Below are 21,329 nucleotides of genomic sequence, written 5' to 3'. Positions count from 1 at the left end.
GGCTCAGTGGATAGAGCTTTGGACCATGGGTCAAGGAGACATGAGACACTTCCTAGCTGTGTGACTTTGGGCAAATCATTTAACTTCTGCCTCAGTATTCTCATCTGTAAAATCTGTAAATAAATAAATAAATAAATAAAATAAAATAAAATAAAACAAGTAGAAAGAGATAAAGTGACCTAACCAGAGTAATCTGTTTAAAAAAAAAAAAAAAGGAGCATCTGCCTCCCAGACCTGTTATGAGAAGCTGTAATTGTTCATTCACTTCAGTCGTGTCTGACTGTTTGGGACCCATGGGCAGTTTTCGTGGCAAAGATGCTGGAGGGGTTTGCCATTTCTTTCTCCAGCTCATTTTACAGATGAGGGGACCGAGGCAAACGGGGAAGGGATCTGTCCAGGATCACACAGCTGGTAGGTGTCAGAGGCTGGGCTCAGACTCGGAGTCCTCCTGATCCTGAGCTCAGGGCTCTATGCTCCGCACCACTAGCTGTCCCTGTGAAGATCTGAGGTGGCAATATTTGTAAAGTGCTTAGCCCGGCACCCAGTAAGTGCTATATAAATGCTTCTTGCCTTCCCCTCCCCTTCCTTTGCTTTTCCACCAGCATCTTTCATTCGAAAAGTGGCCACAGTCCTTATTCTAAACTAGCTGTATTCGTCACTGCAGTTCCCTGTGCCGCTTCCTGTGAAAAAATCTTTCTCGTTCCTCTTAAAGTCCATCTGTTAGTGACAGAATGGAAGCTCCCTGTGGACAAGTACGGTTTTGTCCGTCAGTACCTGGGCATACAAGAGGCATTCAATGAGTACCCGCCAATTGGGTAATTGCTATGTGCTTAATCGAATTTCATCTAGGGCGCTGAATGTAACTAATAGAAACAAACACACAATATGCTACATTTGTGATGTGACGCAGACGTGGGAGATTAATAGGTGATTTAGTAGGCAATCGGGGGAAGCCCAGCAGCATCCGACCTGGGGAAGGAGGAGGTGCGAAGGGAGGATACCCGCGAGGAGTGGGGATGGTCCACAGGGATGAGTCCCTGAGCCCCCGATGGCCGGGGGAGTTCCCCTAGCTTACACTTCCCAGCCCAGACTCTCCCCAGCAAAAGCAGGTGCACAAAAGCAACAGGTGGAGAAGAGGGAGAAACTCATTTATCCAAGCAAAATAGCAGGCAGAGTTTCGCAGATTAGAAATACCCAAGGGTCAGGGACTCTGTCTGGGGGTGAGATAAGATCGAGAGAAAGAACCGTCACATAGGGGAGACGTCTTCTCAGATGTAGCTAGAATTGTAGACCCAGAAGGTCAAGGAACATGTATGAGACTGCTCCCATGGATGTCTAGGACTCCAAGAGCCATTCCAAGCCTTTCTCTCCCCCCTACCTCCATGGAGTGCTTTTCTCTGGGTCTGCAACCAGCCAGACCGAGAGGATATGTGCCATGTTTGGCTGAGAACTTTTCCACCAATTAAGCATCCTGACTCCTGTCTACATAGGATGCAGCACAGGGCTGACTCTGCAGAAGATCCGGATTGTGAGTACAGAAGGATCCACACCCAGAGAGCACATAATATTCTCATTCATTTTCTCTCTCTCCCTCTCTCTCTTTCTCTCTCCCCCTCTTCCTCTCCCTCTCTCTCTCTCCTCTTCCCCCTCCTTCCTTCCTTTCCTTTATTCTTTCCTCTCTCCTTCCCTGCCTCCCTTTTCTCTCCCTTTTTCTCTCTTCCTCCCTTTCTCTCTCCCTCTCTCCTTCCCTTCTTCCTTTTCTCTTTCTCTCTCTCCCTCTCTCCTTTTTCTCTCCCTCTCTCTCTTCCTCCCTCCCTCCTTCCATCTCTCCCTGTCTCCCTCTCTCCTTTCCCGCCCCCACACTTATCTCTCTCTCTCTCTCTCTCCCCACACACACAAACACAGATATAGTCCATATATGTGGGTATCTATATATACCCAAATTTGTATATGTAGTTGTGTACATACACAATACATACGTATAAACACACATGTCTCCCCGCCCTCCAATATAGCACACAGACTATTTAGAAATGGTTACTCAAAAAGATTTGGTTGCAACTTCAATCAAAGTTTTAATGCATCCCCTTACTCTGCCTGTTTATGAACTTCACAAGGATTTTTTGTGTAATCGTTATGGACAGGTTTTAATGAAATTTGAGAGTCTCCAGAGATCACAGATACAGAGGCCTTTAACATTGTGGCGTTGCTTAGCAACCTCAAACCATTACATTTCCAGTCTCTGTAATAATATGATCTACTGCTCTTTGGCCAGAACCTGATGAAAACGTAATGGAAATCATCCCTTCCCAAAGGTTGTGCTCCCTGAGACTTTGGGTGGGGAAGTCGGCTTTTTCTGCCGCTTTCACAGCTGGGGCTAATTTCAACCCAGTGCTTAAAATAAAGTATTGTCTTATGAATGCATCAAGTGAGGAGATGAAGCAATCTGACGGCGAGGTGATGATAAAGGGGATGATGATGATATGGAAATGATTCCTTTTGAATAATGACTTGTCAATATCATGGATAGAAATGATAATACAAGCACCCCTCGCCTTGCCAAAGCCCCAGTCCTGCAGAACCTGTTTATGGACAACCCGTTAATGTGATTTTATGTCTTGTGGTGTTTCTTAATGACACTTTGAAAGAATGTGAAATTTTATTATTTTACTGTTGGAGTAAATCTTCATTGGAGAGCCAGTAGAGCATGAAAAGTTTATTCTGCGGAGTCACGAAAACGGAAGTTCGAATCTTGCCTCTGACATTGTGACATTGGCCAAGGCTTAATGTATGAGTCCCTCAAGCTGGAGATAATAAACACAAAGCTGCAACACTCCCAAGCCCCATAGATTAAAATGTAATTGGGAAGTTTAACAAAACAACAATGAAGCAAAGATCGTATTCGATTTTAAAACTAAGTCAAAGTGTGGAGAGGGATCTTTATAATTTAGTGGCCCTTGTTTTGTTTGAATTTGACGGGCCTGGTTTAGACAGCTTTCTAAGTCTGTTACAAAAAGGCTGATGGGCATTGATGGAGAGAGTTTCCATATCTGGAATTTCCAAAACAGATAAGTCACAGGTCTGACCCCCTTTTCACTCCCCACCAAAAAAACTGTACTCATTTGGATTAATTAGCTAGGGAGGCCAATCTACCTCAGTAAAAATTCTACAGTATCTTAAAAGAAATGTGGTTTTGCTCCTTTGCAGAGCATTTAATCACAAAGGGATGTCCATGAATTGGAGAATGGCAGAGCAAAGTGAGATGTGTAAATGGAATGCAGTTCTGTTGTACCAAAAGAAAGAATCTCACCCGTTAAAAGGAAAGGGACTGTCCTTTGCTTCTTTTTGCATCCCTGGCTCTTAGCACAGAGCCTGACACATAGTAGGCCGCTTATTAATGTTTTTTGGATTCCACTGAAATGAGAAAAAAGGCAGTTTCCAAGAATGGTGAGTAGTATGAGCTGAGGCAGAATAAAATGAGAGGAACCAGAGGGGAAAAAAATTATATAGTTCTATATATATCTCTATAGAGAGCTGTGTATCTATAGTGTGTTAACACTGAAAGACTTGAGAACATAGATCAATCCAAGGACTTTCAGTGTCACCTAAGAACTGATGGTGAAGTATGTTACCCTTCTCTTAACAGAGATGATGGACTTAGAGAGGTATTGTTGACAGGACTTCTTTGTGGATTCATTTTTGCTGAACTACACTTTTGTTTTATAAGGTTCTCCCACCCACCCTTTTAATTTTTTATTGGGGAGATGTGTGGAAAGAGGGGAAAGGAGGTTAGCAGTAGGGATGCCAACAAAAAGGTGCCTTTGAAACATTTCTCAGACTGTCTAAAAGAGAACAGAAGGGAGGTCAGAGAGAAGCACACAAAAGCAGGACAGTTTTGAAATTAAAGTATGGAATTTATTATGTGCTCTTTTTTTTTTAAGAAGGTACATGAAATGGAGATTCAGGCTTTTGTATTTGATCCTCTTTTTGAGTTCTGCTGTAGGTATGCAAATGCTTTTTATTCTTAGTGTTTAAGTTTAGAATGAAAAATAAAATATAAAAAATAAGAGAGAAGCTCATTGCTTGGGGCAAATTAAATGTCAATAGATAACAAAAGGAAAGCAAAACTACTAAATTTTTATTTGCTTTCATCTTCTCTGTCAAGGAAAATCATTTCCAAATGTGAACATAAGATACAGATAATAAACATGAACAAACATGGGAAACTAATAATATTATCCTCTTTAAATGATTTCAGGTCTTAAGACCTGAAGGAATTTTATCCCAAGATGCCAAAAAGAATTGCAGCTGTGGTTGTAGACTCATTTTAGTGTTTGAGAAGATATAAAGACTAGAACAAGTATGAGAAGATTGAAGCCAGGCACGTATTCTGAGTTTTTAAAAGTTTAAAAAATGAGGTAGATTTGGATAGCTATTATTGATCAATGAGTTTGATGTCAATGATAACATTCTGTAACACGATTTTATGTGCCTTTACATATATGTGTGTATCTTTATTGTTATTTTCATTCATGACTCCATTTGGGGTTTTCTTGGTAGAGATAATGGATGAGTTGCCATTTCTTTTTCCATTTCACTTTATAAATGAGGAAACTGAGGCAGAAAGGGTAAAGTGACTTGCCCAAAGTCAGACAACCAGTAAGTGTCAGAGATCACATTTGAACTCACAGAGAGGAGTCTTGCTATTTACTGTACCACCTGGCTGTCCATGTATAACTCCAGTACTAGATTTAGAAAAGGAAACAGTGGCAATATGGCTTCACTAGACACATAGGGCATGTTATACCAAATAATCTAATTTCAGTTTTTGAGAGAAGTACAAAACTGATTTTTAGGACAGGGACCATCAATAGCATAGAGTGTCTTATTTTCATCAAGGTATGTTGTGAAAACCGAGTTAAAACCCTGGATACCTTCGAATCAGCCAGAGTCAGGGTAAACAAAAGTCCTTGGTCTTTATTCTTGGTCTTTAGGAGGAGAAGTGAATTGGATGGACACAGGATCTCTACGACCTCTCCTCTTCCTGCCCAGAAGTGACTCTGGCTAGTCTTTCTCCACCCCCTAATCCCTCTTACATTTCTCTGTATACACCAATTATCGACCCAGCACAGGATAGTGGGAAGGGCCATTTTCCAAGCATATGCCCATAGAGTATTGTCCAATCCGTAATTAGCCTTAAGTGCTCAGTTGTCTGACCTCAGAGCATCAACTCAGAGTTTCAGACCTTTACAGCATGTAACAGAGTTTCTTATGATATACTTGTGCAAAAGAATAGAAAAATATGGACCGGGTGATGATTATAGCTAAGAATTTAAAATAATTCTTAAAAAATAAAAATAGTAAATATGACATAATAGTTAATCATGGCTCAAGGTTTATAAAGAGCGAAACCAACGTTCTCTCTCCATACAATAACCCTGTAGGTATCATTATCCTTAAACTGAAGCTCAGCGAGAATTGTGGATGGATGCCAGCCTGGAGGAAGGCCTCTCTGGGATGCTGTTGGAGGGCTCTGCCTTTTACCATATTCTATGACAATGTTTGTATCCATGATCTAAATAGAGTTAGAGTGGGCATGTTGGTCAGAGTTGCACTTGACCGAGCTTGGGAGGATAGTTAATATAATGGATCACAGAACTGAGGTTTTAAAACACCTCAGTAGCCTGGGGCAAAGGGCCCAAACTAACACTATTACATTTATTGGGGACAAATGTAAAAGTCTGCTCTTGGTTTCCTGCAGGGATTCAGAAAAGGAGAAAGACCTGTTGGAACAGTATTTCATGTGAAATAACCTGCTGGGAAGGCAGGCTTAGGCTGAACCAAAAGTGGGATGTATTGCTGATAAAGACAAAAAAAAACCCAAAAAACAAAAAAAACGGCTTCTGTCAACTTAGGCTACCTGAATAGAAGTTCCTGTCAAGCTGAGACAAGAAGAGCCTGGCTGTTCTCTGCACTAGTTCTGCATAGTATTGGATTTAATTCAAGGCACCACATTTTAAGAGGCAATGTTGACAGACTAAGGGTGACCAGTTTGGTAAAGAGTCTGAAAATCATGTCATATAGTAGACAGATTCTTTGAAAAGAGGAATCTGGAGGAGACAAACCTTAGAGTGATATCAAAATTGTTTCATAGCCTGGAAGGACCACCAGGTAGACTAGGACTTACTCTGGATAGCTCTAGAATGGGGGCTCTTAGTCTTTGTTATATGATGAGGCCCTCTGGAAATCTGGGGAAGCCTGTGTCTTCTCAAAGTAATGTTTTCTATAAGTACAAAGAAACCAACTATATTGAAGTACATTGATCTAAATATATACATATATATATATATATATATACACACATACACACACACACACATTTTTTTTTTTTTAAAGACAATCACAGACTTCTGGCTTTTGGTTGTTGATCAGTTATTTTAGTCATAGCTAACTCTTCATGTCCTCATTCGGAGTTTTCTTGGCAAAGATATTGTAATGGTTTGCCATTTCCTTCTGCAGCCTATTTTACAGTTGAGGAAACTGAGGTAAAATGATTTGCCTAAAATCAAGTAGCTAGTAAGTATCTGAGGCCATTAAACTCAAGTCTTCCTTTTTTTAAACGTAAGTTTCTATTTTTCTCCAATTACATGTAAGAACATTAATTTTTATTATTATTATTTTGAGTTCTTCATTAGTAAAATGAAAATATTAGACTAGATGACCATTGAGATCTCTCCCAGCTCCACAGATCTGTGATCTGACGGTATATGTTTTATACAAGGTGACCCCCGAATTTCGGCATTAAGGCCTAAAATTTCTTAAGTCTTTTATGGCACCCTGAATTGTAGGTAAGTCTTACTGCTTGCCAGGGCATCTGTCATATGCTCCAAGCATCCGTAGCTGTTCTATTTCCTGGTGCTGTCCCAATGGACCTATTTGTTCTGTTTCATTGTGTGCTCATCTCAACTCTTTTGAATCATTATTCATTCCCTTTCACAAAGCACTTAAACACCTATCTTACACAGAGGACTTGGATAGTCTTTGTTCTTGCCCTCTTTGTGATCATGTATTTAATCATCATTTGAACACAGACAGAACAACCAAATGTTTCATAAATACTTCATTTTGAGATATTCACTTCAATTAACGGTAAATATGTGCTATGTGCAATTTACTGAACTGAGCCAGTGGAAACCAAAGTCTATGTAAAACCAAGTCAGCATCTATTAAGCACCTAACTATGTGCCAGATACCATATGCTAAGGGCTGATGTTTAAAAACATGCTTCCTTTAAGGAAATTATAATCAAGTTATGGGGTGTGTAGCTTGAGGTCCTATAAGTATGTATGATACAAGATAACTTGGAATAGGGGCAAAGAACCCTAAGAAAATAAGAAGATGATTTTAGCTAGGAAAATCAGAGAAAGCAATGAAAGAGGTGGCTTTGGAGGAAGAGACGGATTTCATTAGAAAGGAGTTTCTCTCTTATCCAATCCAATCTTCACTCAGATACAAAAATATTTACTTTAACTTATAGGTATGACTATGACTCTTTCAAAAATGTCCCATATTTCTCTACTACCTGTAGTTTCTTTAAAAGTCCTCAGAAGCCTGGTTTAAACATAAATCCTTTTTAAAAAATAATTTCTTATAAATTTGGTAATAACCATCAAAAGTAAATCTAATAAATAAGCTAAATATTATCATATAAAACCATAATATCCCTATTTACAATTTATTCAAATAAGAAATGTGTATATTATTATCTTTAACAAAATCATAATGACATTTCTTTCCAGATCTCTTTCTGATATTTTTCTTGTAAGTTCTAATAATAATAGTTGTGATTGATATAGAGCCTTAAGGTTTACAAAGCACTTCACATATATCTAGTGTATATATTCTAATTTTCCCTTCGCTATTCTGTCACTTCATATTTCTTTATTCTTTATATTTCTTTATATTCTTCATATTTGCCTTTTTATGGCACAATAATATGCCATTACATTGATATTATTAATGTTGTCTATTTATCCATTCCTCAAGCATTACAATAAAACTTGTTTATAATTTACTATTACAAATAAAGCTTATATTAATATTTTTTGTGTAGTCTCTTTTCCATCTATTAATATCTTCAGGCCATAGTTCTAATAGCAGGATCATTATGTCAAAAGGCATGATCAGCCTCATAGCTTTGTTTGTATTTTGCCAGATTTATTTCCAAAATGATCGCCCTGAGTCATAGCTCTTTTGTTTAGCACTGTGACTGTACATTTTTCCCATAGCATCACCAACATTGAATATTATAAGTTTAAACTATTTTTGTTAATGGATATATCTCAAGAGTTCTTTTAAAATTTAAGTTTTGGGGGCAGCTAAATGGTGAAGTGGATAGAATACCAGCCCTGAAGTCAGGAGAGACCTGAGTTCAATCTGGCCTCAGACACTTAACACTTTTTAGTTGTTTGACCCTAGACAAGTCACTTAATCCCAATTGCCTCAGGGGAAAAAATTAAGGTTTTTCAGATTACTTTTTTAGATAATTGCTGATTCTTTTAAGACCTACCAGTTTATATGCTTTGACCATTTAACTTTTTGTAAATGGCCAATATACTTATAAATTTGTCAGCTCCTCATAGATTTTGGATATCAGATCTTATCAGCTACATTTACATTTTGCTCCCAATCTATTTCTTTTCTTTTAGTTGAAGTCCTTTTTTGTTGTATAAAACCCCATCATTTTTATATAATCAAGTCCAAATCTTTAGTCTTCTAAATTTCTTCCATATGTTCAATAGATAAAAAAGTTTTCTACTTTCCACTACTGTTGTAAATGACATCACTTTTTCACATTTTTTCCTATTTCAATAACCAATCCATTAAAAATTTATTGTAGTACATTGTAAGACATTTTATGCCTTTACTTTTCTTTCTAAATTGCTGGTTCTGTTCCATCCATCTCTTTTTATTGCGTCCAGATCATTTTGATATTACCACTTTATAGCATAATTTGAGCTCTTTTCTCGCCTATAGATTTTTGAGCAGGGGAATGACATATTTAGACTATATATGTATACAGAAGATTATTTTTAACATTTTATTATTTTAATGTGAAAGACAGATTACAGAGTGGAGAGATTCAAGGCAGGGTGACCTATTAAGAGACTCTTAAAGTACTTAAGACGAGAAGTAAGAGGACAAATATGAATGACACTGTAGAGATGGAACTGGGAGGATGTGGCAACTGATTGAAGGTAGGGTATAGGGCAAAGGAAAAAAATTTTAGAAGATTCTAAGACTTTGAGCCTTGATAAATTACTAAGAACACACTAAAGCCCTCAAAAGAATTTGGCAAGAAAAATGTGAGGGTCTTTTGGGGGGGAAGATTGAGTTAATGTGGAATTTTGAGTTGCCATGGTGACATCCAAGTGAAGCTATATCTCTTAAGACAGATGGAGAATCAGGGTTAGAACTCAAGGGAGTGAAAGAGGCTGAGGGTCAAGTTGCTCACTGAATAACCTCAATCTTCTCAACAAAGAAGAAATTGTGGGCAGAGAGGAAGAGAGCTAAGATGAAGTTATAGATTTAAAGAAGAAGGGAAACATTTAGAAACGGCCCCTATGGGTACCATGATAGGAAAACAGATAACCTGGAACTCTGAGAGCCCAGAGAAACTTAGTTAATTTGAATTGGTACTTGGCCCAGGCAATACTATTTGATGGCTTTAGGAATAGAACCAAAGAAAACCATTTGTGGTGGCATCCCAGGGTTGAGGAACTATGGGAAAGACAAAGGAGCAAAGAATTCAGGAGTAGAGAACAATTTCTTATTGTAGCTAACAGCAGAGAATATAAGGAAAATGACATAAATATTTCCATGGAAAACATCTTATATCTCTAACATGACTGAAATAAAACTGATTAAAATCACTTATCGGGAAGATTCAATTTTACTTAATTTTTCCTACAAAGAAATTAATTCTCATTTGATGTAACCTTAAAACACTTTCTTTGCTACTTAGAGTTAGATACAGGTTTCACTTTTAGAAGACACATATTCTATATTTTCAAGCAATGTTTTATTTTAATCTTGCTTTCAGGTGAATTTTTGTGACTTTATCAGAAAAACTGAATAATTTTATTTTTAAAAAAATAATTGGAGGAGTTATGTATTATGCATATAATATATTACATATATTAGGAAATATCTTACATTTAAAAGACTAATAAGAGGTATTTGAAAAATATTTTTGGAAGCTGTATTTGGTTATTTAATAAACATCACACACACATAGAAAAAATCCAACATTTGAAATAGCTTCATTTAGTTACGCAACATAAATTTATATTTCAAGAGTAAACATATAGTATTATTTTAATAAAACAAATAATGTAACTTTGAATCTTTAAGTATTTTAAAACTTTTCTCAGTAAATAAATATTTCTTCTCAAATGTGTGATAGTTGATAATGCTTCAGACATTATCATTGGAGATCCTTAGTATAGCCAGCTGGTCCCTGTGCCTATGACATCTTTATATACTTTTTCTGAGATAGCAAGGTAGTGTTATTAGTGGTTGGAGAGATAAACTGTTTATATGCCATGGATCAATTCACTTCTCTCAGAGTTCTAGGCAACTTTCTAAGATGATTCACTTGTGGGGGGAATTGGAAGGGCTTAGTTCCATTTGTAATTTTCTCTCTTGGAAGTTTCCTCACCTAAGAGTTCCCCATACTAGTGAAATCAAGAATTTTACTCCCAATTCCCATCCCTACCATATTTATGTAAAATATATCTATGTAAGTTTATTTCTATTTCCCTCCCTCTTCTCTCTTTCCCTCTCTCTTCCTCTCCCTCCTTCATTCCTTCCCTCTCTCCCTTCCTTTCTCTCTCTCCCTCTCTCAGCCAATTTGCTGGGTGTGAGGTGACTTCCTAGTGGTTCTAATTTGCATTTCTCTTTTTGGTGATTTGGAGCAATCCTTCCTATATTTGTTAATAGTTTCCACTCCTTGTTCAGTCTTCAGCAGTTCATATACTAAAACTGGAATGATACAGTGATTAGTGTGGACCTTGCACTAGGATGGAATTCAGTTTTATGAAGTATTCCATATTTTTTTCTATTTTCCAAACTTTTCCAAGTGAGCAATGGCAAGCGATTTTGTTATTAAAAAATAATTTGCAACTCTTCTTCTGAGACTTGTTTGTTCACAGCCTTTGATATATCGGAAATATATTTCTTGATGTTCTCCAACAAGGCATTATTTTCTTTTGAGTAACAGAAAACAAAGTTCTGATATTCAGATTAAGCCTAATTGCACTAGATCAAGTCTACCACTCTTTTTTTCAATATTATATTAGTGAACCATGAATGGCATTAGGGAGTTAGATTCCTATTAATCATTTTTTGTCACCCAATTTTGAATGTAACTGGACTGTGCAATGGTAGCAAAAGGAAATGGAAATTGATGGACTCCAACTTATCCTTGATGCTTCTGGGCCAAAAAAAAAAGGGAATCAGCAGGTTCAGTCCAGTTCTTCCTTTTCACTCATCTGTCCCTGAGGAAAGAAAGTCCTCTTAGTTATTCTCTAGTTTCCTTTTTACAGAAATGCCACAGGGAAAGGAATAAATCAGAGTCAAAAATTGTCTTCTTTTTTCCTTAAGTAGTGATTATATTGCTAGCTTCCATATCCATTTCAGGAAGAGCACTGGCAGAGAAGTCCAGATTCGTGGCCTGTCTGAGGAACCTTGAAGGCCTTCTCAGCAATGGTGACTGGACTATTTGCCTCATTTTCCATTTGTCTTGGTGTTTGAGACCATGACAGGCTGCCACATACTGTCAAGACATCCTCAGAGTTTTTCTTTTCTCCCTTACTTTAGGACAGATCTTCTCCAATTTCTAAGTAAAACATAGATATGGCAGGGAACTAACTCTGGGCTGTGGCTCTTCCTTTGTGTCTTGGACTGCCGAGGATGTTGGGTTTCGCATTCTGTCCCCCAGAATTCAGAGTATATCCGCTTGCACTTGGCAGGCCTGGTGTAGTGTGCCACATCCAGAAAGGGATGTATCACTCTAATTAGTGTTCTCTGATACATTTACTTTTGGAAAGCCTGCTGCTGACTTTTTAAAATAGGGCAAAGAAACATTTGCTTCAAGTTTAGTGATGCTTTTTTTGTTTTTATTATCCTTAGATTTTGTAATGATTCAATGGTCAGAGTTTTCTAATTTTTTTCATTTTTCATTTTTTTTATTTTTTGGAGGGGAGGGAGAGAAATTAGTGAATTTTACAGAAACTTATTTTTAAGAAGAAAAAACAGATTTAAAAAAATCATTTGGGGGCATCGAGGTGGTGCTGTGGATAGAGCACCAGCCTTGAAGTCAGGAAGACCTGAATTCAAATGCAACCTCAGACATTTAACACTTCCTAGCTGTGTGACCCTGGGCAAGTCACCTAACCCTAATTACCTCAGCCAAAAAAAAAAAAATGTCATTTTCATCATCTTTCTTTTTCTGAATTTTGGTAATGGGTGTTAGTTTAACCATTGTAGAAATCACAAAAGGAAAAACTGAGAAATCTCAGTGGATCTTTAGCAATATTAAAAAGTAAAAATACTAGAAATGGACTAGAGAAAAAGGCACACCATCCTACGGAGTCCACGCCAACGTGCCTTCCCAAAGCACTTCTCATGTATTTCTCTCTCATCTCCTCTTGTCTGTACATAGACAGACACACATAAAAGGACAATTGTCCTAAGAACCTTCTAGTTTATGGTGAAAGGTGCAAAGGAGCACGTGCTGTACGTTATGGGTCTCTTTTACAGTTTTTCTGACAGAATTCCAGTCTCGTCAGCTTTATTCGAACCAGATGAAGTGGATCAGCAAGGCTTGACTCAGCAGCTTTTCCCATAAGTACAAAAGGAGCTTCTGTCGCCGGTCCCCAAAACCATGGATCAGCCTTTTTGTATCTCAGTCCACACAGAGCCAAACAGTAAATAGAGCAGCTCATGATTTATGCATGGAAATAGGTTATCCCATCTGGCCTCCCTATGTCTCTTGACCCTTCCCTAACTCCTTCCCTGCTGCCAGCACATAATCCCCACTCTCTGGGGACTCAGGTGCCTGTTTGCCAATTACTGGAGGCATCTCTCCATTTCCCCAGGGAGCTTGGGCTGTCTTGTTAGGCTTAATTACTTGACCGGAGAGAACTGGAGCCTGAGCTATCAGTCTCATCAGTGGTTCTAGGACTTTGTGTTACCTGGAGCAGGGCCCTGACCAGAGGCCTGGGTTGGCTGGGCCCTTGGATGGAACGGAACTGCAGCCTGCTGCACGATGGCTCCGTTGCTCTTATCTTAACCTGAAAGTACATGGCTGTACACCAAGGCCATGGTAAGATCACTTGGAAAGGTGTCCTTAAGTCTCAGCAGCCAAATTAGTAATATTCCTCACCTGTAAATTATGGGGATTGGACTAGCTCTTAGCGAGTTCTGAATCTTTTTTGTATCACAGACTCCTGGGGTGGTCCTTTCTGAATATAACTTTTAAACACACACAAAAACCCGAAACACATGGGATTCCAAAGAAAACCAATTATGTTGAAATATAGTTATCAAGATATTTTTTTGAAGTTCATAGATTCCACATTAAGAATCTTCCTAGAAGAGATGATCTCTTAGGTCCCTTTAAGCTGGACTTTTATGTCAGTCTGTGGTTTCCAGGCTATTGGGTAGCTAAACCTTGAATTTTGTAATGTAACCCAAAAATGTCCCTGTTGTGAGATATTTACAAATCAAGGATTATATGACTCTTTAAACTTTCAAAAGTTTTCTCATGAATCTTTTTTTCAGATCACCTCCTTTAGTAAACAAAATATTTGACAGTCCATTGCTAATAATCCATTTTGATTCATCTCTATGACTGCTTTTTAATATTCAAAAAAGTTATTTAAAGGTTCAAATTATTGTCACCTGCTCTGTTAGATAATGGACAAACAACAAATAAGTCCCTGAATGTTCATTTAAATTAAATTAAATTTAAATTCATTAAATTCCTAAATTTTTAGGAAACTCCTTTGACTAATAGAAATCAACACCTTTTCAGCAACTTAAGAGTTTCCTGGGGCACTAAGAGGTGAAGTCATTTGCAGCAGGGGCCTTGTGGATAGTAGATGTCCAAGGTGGGACACGAACTCTAACTCTGAAGTTCACTGTCTCACTGTGTCTGGCTGCCTCTCATTGGTTTTTAGGTATCTGTCTGAAAGCAGCAATTCTGGCCTTCCAGGAGACCCATGATACAATTGCTGTCCATTTGGAGAGCTGCAGACCTCCAAACTGGAGCTGGCCCTCTGGAAGCCCAACAAGCCTTTATTAAGTGACCAAGGTGTTGGAGAACCCCATTGTATTCTGGAGACACAACGCCAAAAGCAAGCCAGCTACTCACGTCCTCCAGACCAGTTTCCACGTTAGGTTGGGTTGGGAAAGAGATATTTGTGCAGCAAAGTTAATGCAGCATTCTTCCAGCAACAACTGGAGGCCCCTCCTAGAAGGGGATGTCTAGCTGACCTTCCCAGGCCAAATGGAGGCTCCAAGGTATGTGTGTGAGATTATGGGATAGGAGAGGAGAGATTAGATCTTCTCTGAATTTAATTGCTGCTCCAGCATTCTCATCTCTGATTCCCCCACTCTCTAGAGCACTGGTCCTTTCCAGCTATTTGGTTCTGAACATGATAGACAAGTATTGATAGGCAGGAGGGATTGAATTACAGACTCCCTCCTTAAATTTTCTCATGCTTGATCAAACATAATAGAGAGTGATTGCAGAAGAGTTGTTGATAATTCTGGCACATTTTTTCCTTATTATTGTATCATATTGGCCTTTTTCCTTGTTCCTTTATTACTCTGCCCTTTCTTTAAAAAAAAAAAAAAGTCCCCAAATAACAGATAATCAGATTGGTTTATTTCTTTGCTTTTTGAAGTCTCATCATTCTAACTTAACCTTCTATTTGCCACAAAATTTGCCTCTTCCTATTTTTATCTCCCACAGAAATCTTGAAGAGTAGATATTTAATAAATATTTGTTGGATAACTTGGCAGATGCATACCCCTCAGCTCCTTTCTGAAGGTGCTATTTGGCCAGCTTGACAATCGTTTTGCTATTGATTGGCAGGGCAATTCATGAACCACCTTGGTCCTCAGTTTCCTCATTTGAAAAATGAGAGAGGGATGGATGATCTTTAAGAACCCTGACAGGCACAAAACATATTATTCTAATTTTCTTAACTCCAATCCTTCCACCGGCTTGCCTATTCTCAGTTGGCGAGCCTTGTTTCATGTGGTCCTCAGAAAAGCCCCATAGCATTGGGAAGTGCCCAGGCCAGGATCAAAGCCACTGAAAGTGGCTGCTTCCACTTCAGTGTGATGGCTCTGCCGGGAAATATCACAGTCCTGAAGTCACATGTCTGTTTTACCTGGAATACATTTTCTGGAGATTAAAAAGCTGCAAATGGGAGTTGTGAAGATGCTGATTTTACAGTGAGTCAGGAGAAATTGTCAGGCAGCTAGAAACAGAAGACAATCGGAAAGGCACCAAAGGCCTGAACTAAATAATAGAGTAAAGCACTGAAAAAACCCAGGTGTCTGAGAGGAGAAATAAAAGGAAGGAATTAAAGTGCAGTGAGGGACAGGGTAGATATGACAGATGTGTGGCTAGTGAGAAGGGGAAAATGGAGGAGAGAGTCATAGAATGGAAAAGGAAATGACTTGGAAGATGGAGGAAGGAGTAGTAGTAGTGGTGGTAGCAAGGAGGAGGAGGAAAAAGGAAAAAGAGGAGGAGAAGGAGGAAAAAGGAGAAGGAGGAGGAGAAAGAGGAAGGGGAGGAAAAGCAGAAGAAAAGAAGAGGAGAAGGAAGGAAGAGGAGGAAGAGAAGGAAGAAAAAAGAAGAGGAGGAGGAAGTAGGATATATACATATATATATATATATTAGAGTTCTGTAGCTGGGAGAGTTATTGAGGCAATGGTAGGAGGAGGAAATGAATAATTCTAGTCTGGATGGCATATAGGGAAGAATAAGGAAGTCAAGGAAAAAGTAAAAAAATTCAAGAATTGCCATGAAATTTAAAAACAAAAAAACAAAAAAACAGGTTGAGTGTGGGTGGAGTTCAAGGGTCTGCAAAGAATACAGTTTGATTGGATTAGATTATAACAGGAAAAGATGGCATCTTTGGAAAGTCATACTTTTTTGAAATCTAATGCTTTATTTCCCCCTGAATCCTATTCTTACAGTCTGAGCAAGCTCCTGCCAGGTGGATAGTGATATCTGAACTATAGTCCCATAGTTTAAGGCTTCTGATGAAACACTGGTAGCAGAAAAAGAGATAATATAATATACTCTTGTTTTTAAAATTCTAAAAAAACTTAATAACAAAACGATCAATTGAAAATAGTCACATAAAGAATGAAAGTAAAAAATAAATCATATACAAACATTTAACATATGCTGCACATTTTAACAAAATAGAACCAAACAAATTATATTTTTACTCCAGAGGAGCTATAGCATCATCCATGTGGTATTCCTTCCATCAAGGCTGGTGCCATCCCAACGATGCCTTTGTCATCCTAATTTTTCTTTCTGAGGGTCTACCTGCTATGCCGGGAGCCCTCAGCTCATTCTCTTCAGATGTTGTGCTTACCATAGAGCACAAGGAAGTTCATCAGTCATCCCTCACTTTACCTATATGATTAGCTCATCTTGTTTTCTCCTCCAACATATATTTATCTTTTGAATCCTTTCTTGCCTAATTCCTCACTTGTTACAGAAAGTTCGCATCTACCATGGGCCCCTCCAGTGTCTTCTGGGTCATCTTTAGCTTCAGTTCTTTGCAGTCTGTGATATTCTATGGTTTTTAGCCAAAGAACATCACCAGCAGAATGTTGGTATTTAAAAAGTTGGACCTTTATTTCAAGGGATAGTTTAAGCAGATTAAAAGAAATGGAACAGTTTTCCAAAATCAGTTCATGCCATTGCTCTCTTCCTTGTTCCAGTTCATTGACTGTTCAGTTTTTGTCTAAGACACATGAATCAATGCATGAGCTTTGCAGGTGATCTATCCAACAATCTGTCAGTCTGTCTTCTTTGTTTGTTTTTTTCCTGTCTGTATAATTAGGCCTGATGCTTTAGAATGTTTACGTAACTTCTGTGTGAAGCTCTGCAGTATTTTGGGTTTTGAGCAATTAATATAATGGAGTTCCGAAATGGGAACATACAGAGGACCCCCTCATCTATGCAGAATCCATCATTGATTTGAACTCTGTAACAGACCTCCTCCATGATGATACACAGACTCCTTATCTCTCTTCTCCTTATTTTATGCTCTACCTGATTTTAATTTACCAACAAGAATCATCTAACAAAGTCTGTCACTGGTTTCAAAGAGCTGATGTAAATTTTGGTATACACAGGGAGACACTTTTTTGGAGAAAAGCCAGTAAGGCAGCTTCGGAGCCACTGAATCAAATGCATTGGGATTTTTTTTAATGGTTTATAAGCAAAGAGGAGAGGATCTTGTATTTTTCCTTCCTTTCAGTCAGTAGACTGATTTTTAAAATTTCAGGTTGTTGTGAAATATGATTCAAGAAAGCCTATCGGTCCCTACTAGCTGGAAATCTATAATCCTAATGCATCCTAATCCTCTTAATGCATTTATAGAGTATTCTAATGAAAAAGAAAAATATTTATATGGGCAAGTAGATGTCCATGTTGGGAATAATTGATATTCTTTCATTTTGACCTTTCCCAAAGCCTTTTGTATCTTCTCTTCGAGATATCTTGAGAGTCTATTGTACAATGACCTCATAATTATACTACCTTTAACATGGACCTCTTCTGTATATATTTGGTTTCATCCAGCTGCTTTTCCTATTTTTTCTTCTGTGCTATTTCCTGAACCCCACATTTGGAATTTTGATGTTAGATTCCAAATTGATGTTTCCATTACTCATTATAAAAGAAAATGCTTTTTATAAAAGCCTTTGTAAATAATTCATCTGCTTGTTATCTCTTCAATTTCATCTCAAAGGCCTTAATATCCATTTGATTAATAGGATCTGTCACCAAATTTTCTTTAACCCTATTTTTCCTTCTAATGTTTCTCTGCAGGTGATACTGTTCATAATAATTGATCATTTTCCACAAAATGTTATAATCCAGTGTATATTCTAAACCAATATTTCCTTTGGTTGCTATGATTATAATCAGTGTCAATATCCATTCCTCTATCAATTTCCATTTTGGTGGCATCTATAATTTATTTAAATAGATCAGATTGTAGTTATTTTAAAGGCATTCTGTACCTTTTTCTTGTTTTTATTCTTTTTCATAGTTTTATAATAATTTTGATCATTGCTCCACCAAGTCTAACTAGACATAGGTGATTCGAGAATGAATCACTCATGTTATCTATGAATCATTTCCTAATCAGTTACCCTTTTGTGTGTAATGTTATTTGGGTCTCATTATGACCAAGACTTCTCAAACAAATTAATAAAACACAAAAAAGTACCTTTTGAAAAGCTACAATAAAACAACTCTTACATTCTACTGACACAATATGACATGGTATATATGAATGAACACATAGATTTCTAAAACATTAAAGCTAAGAAAAGACATTGAAGAGTCATCTGGACTAATACTTTCATTTTTCATATGAAGAAAAAGCCCCAGAAAATTTTGTAACTAGTTAGTCACAGAGCTGAAGCTGGGATTTGAGCCTTCTGCACCTTTATTTGATTTCATTTTCAGTTTTCTAGACTTGAAGCTACTCACCTGCAGTTCTAAGGTTGACGACTAAAGAATACAGTTCCCAAATCCCTATGGTGACTGCATTGGAAGTACCACCAGAAGTAAACAGAGGTGGTTTTAAAATATGTTCCAATCCTTCATTTCCTCTGAAGAATCTCCAGAGCTCAGAGGATTCATTCATCCCTATCCTTTCAGCTTAGGTCAATTGCATCTAATTTTTCCTTTGACTACCGGCTATAAGAAGGAGTTAGAGTCCCCAGATTTTGGAAATGAAGGGCTTTGTGCCCTTGTGATACAGAAAAATCTTGCAAAGAAGTGGACAAAAGATCTAATTCACATTTTATCTCATGTAGCTTAGTGTATTGATTTTTTGTTTGAAAACATTTCGCTGCAATGCAGTTCAGTGAGAAAAAAAGCTTCTCACTGCATCATCTTATTTTGATTGAGAAACCTTTCACTATTCCTTTTAGCTTTCAACTTTCCAATTATTTATGTGCATTTCTGAGGATTCTCTTGATCTAAGGATCTGTTTCAACTTGGCGAAAGGAATTCCCCCAAATCATGAGTGGTATCTACCCTGAGGTAACCCTTGCCAGTTTGAGGCCCAGAAACTGAATCAGAGCCCCAAATCCCATTTGGGAAACCAGAATGGCTTGACAAAACCCTTGCATTAATGATGGATCTTAGCAGATCGTTACCAGAGACTCTGAAGATGCCATAAAATATGCAATGACCTACCAAACTTTCAGGAGATTTCCAGTTGCTCACCTTATTAACAGTTAATTCTTCACATGGCTCCAATCCAACTTTGAAAAGTACAAAAGGAAAAGGAAAGTAAGCTGGCTTCAGAGCAAGAGTGAAACCTCACCTAAGTTCCTGTCTCTGCAGATGGCTCTGCATGGGCTTATTCCACAAGGACACCCTGTCTGAATCTTCCATTTGAGGGCCCCCAAATTCCATAATTTACATATGGCAATTCTGTTTCAGCAATCAAGGGCCCTCCTTAGGAAGGAAAGACTTAGTAAACCACAGAGAAGAAATGAGAAAAAGCAGGAAAAAGAAAAGTCTGAATCTTGGTATTCACAGGACTGCCTTACTTCCTGGGGGGACTTCCTCACATCACTCACCCTTCTAGTATTCTTTGGTGGATGCTTTAATTACATTTCATAGTTTCAAGAAATGGCGGGATTGGGCTTCTATAAATGTTTAACTAGCATTGCCTCATAATTCAAATTTTTTTTTAAAAAAAATTTCATTAATACCTTCTGAATCCAATTCTCCCTATGCAACAAGAGAACTGTTCGGTTCTGCAAACATATATTGTATCTAGGATATACTGCAACATATCCAACATATAAAGGACTGCTTGCCATCTAGGGGAGGGGGTGGAGGGAGGGAGGGAAAAAAAATTGGAACAGAAACGAGTGTCAATATAAAGTAATTATTAAATAAAAATTAAAAAAAAAAAAAGGAAGTGCAAAAAAAAGAAAAAAAAATTTCATTACTCATGATGCTAAAAAAAAAAATTGAGATTAAAATGTCAACAAACTCAAACAGAAGATGCGAATGGATTTTGTTTGCCAACCAATTCTTACTGGAGGGTAAGGCTCACAGAGTGATAGGAAATCTCAGAGGCCTGCTAGTCTGGCCCTCTTATTTTACAAACAAGGATGGTAAATAGTTTGCACCCAGGTCATACAGGTTGCTTTTTGTACTTATGGAATAAACAAAATGAGCAGATACAGACGATGGTGCCCTTTTTCCTCCTCTTCTTCTCCCTCCCTTTTCCCCAAGGTCAGAGCAATTAAAAATTGATTTAAAATGGAGCATGAGAAATTTGGATTCAATATAAAGAAGTCTTACCTGATAATAAAGATTACAAGGTATCAGAATGTGTAATGGAGTTACCCTCCAGTAAGAATTGGTTGGCAAACAATATCCATTCGCATCTTCTGTTTGAGTTTGTTGACATTTTAATCTCAATTTTTTTTTTTAGCATCATGAGTAATGAAATTTTTTTTTAAAAAATTTGAATTATGAGGCAATGCTAGTTAAACATTTATAGAAGCCCAATCCCGCCATTTCTTGAAACTATGAAATGTAATGTTTTTATATGAAACCATTATAAATTTATAACAAATTTAATCTTGGGCAATGCACTGTTCTATGAACTGTGAATTATTGTCCTAAATTTCAGATGGCAGATGCTTTCTCTGAGTTGTAATGCCTAGTTGATTAGTTTCTATGATGCAGCATAAGAATATATCTTCCCATTTGCATAGACACTACACTGATTATACACAGTTTGACTTGAGAACTTGCAAAGTATGTTTTCTGAACAAGAATCTCAGCAAATAACAATGCACTTCATTGCCAAGAAGATCAGAATAATTTTGAATACTGCACAAAAAAATTCGCCCCATGAAATATCTGCAATTTCTCTCCTTCAGGTAGCCTTTAAAAACAAAACAAAAAATGGGGGTACCTTTAAAGCATCATTGAATTGTACAAAAATGTTTGTGGCAGCCCT

General features: G+C 37.6%; 1 protein-coding gene and 1 pseudogene across 3 annotated transcripts in view; both read left to right on the top strand.

Moving 5' to 3' along the window:
• Positions 1 to 21,329, top strand: part of ULK4 (unc-51 like kinase 4) — a 627,233-nt gene that overhangs the window by 473,766 nt on the left and 132,138 nt on the right. The window lies entirely within an intron of this gene.
• Positions 11,018 to 11,117, top strand: LOC127539572 (uncharacterized; annotated as a pseudogene).

Source organism: Antechinus flavipes, chromosome 5 (genome assembly GCF_016432865.1).
Source record: "Antechinus flavipes isolate AdamAnt ecotype Samford, QLD, Australia chromosome 5, AdamAnt_v2, whole genome shotgun sequence".
NCBI lineage: Eukaryota > Metazoa > Chordata > Mammalia > Dasyuromorphia > Dasyuridae > Antechinus > Antechinus flavipes.
This window is presented reverse-complemented; position numbering and strand designations above follow the sequence as displayed.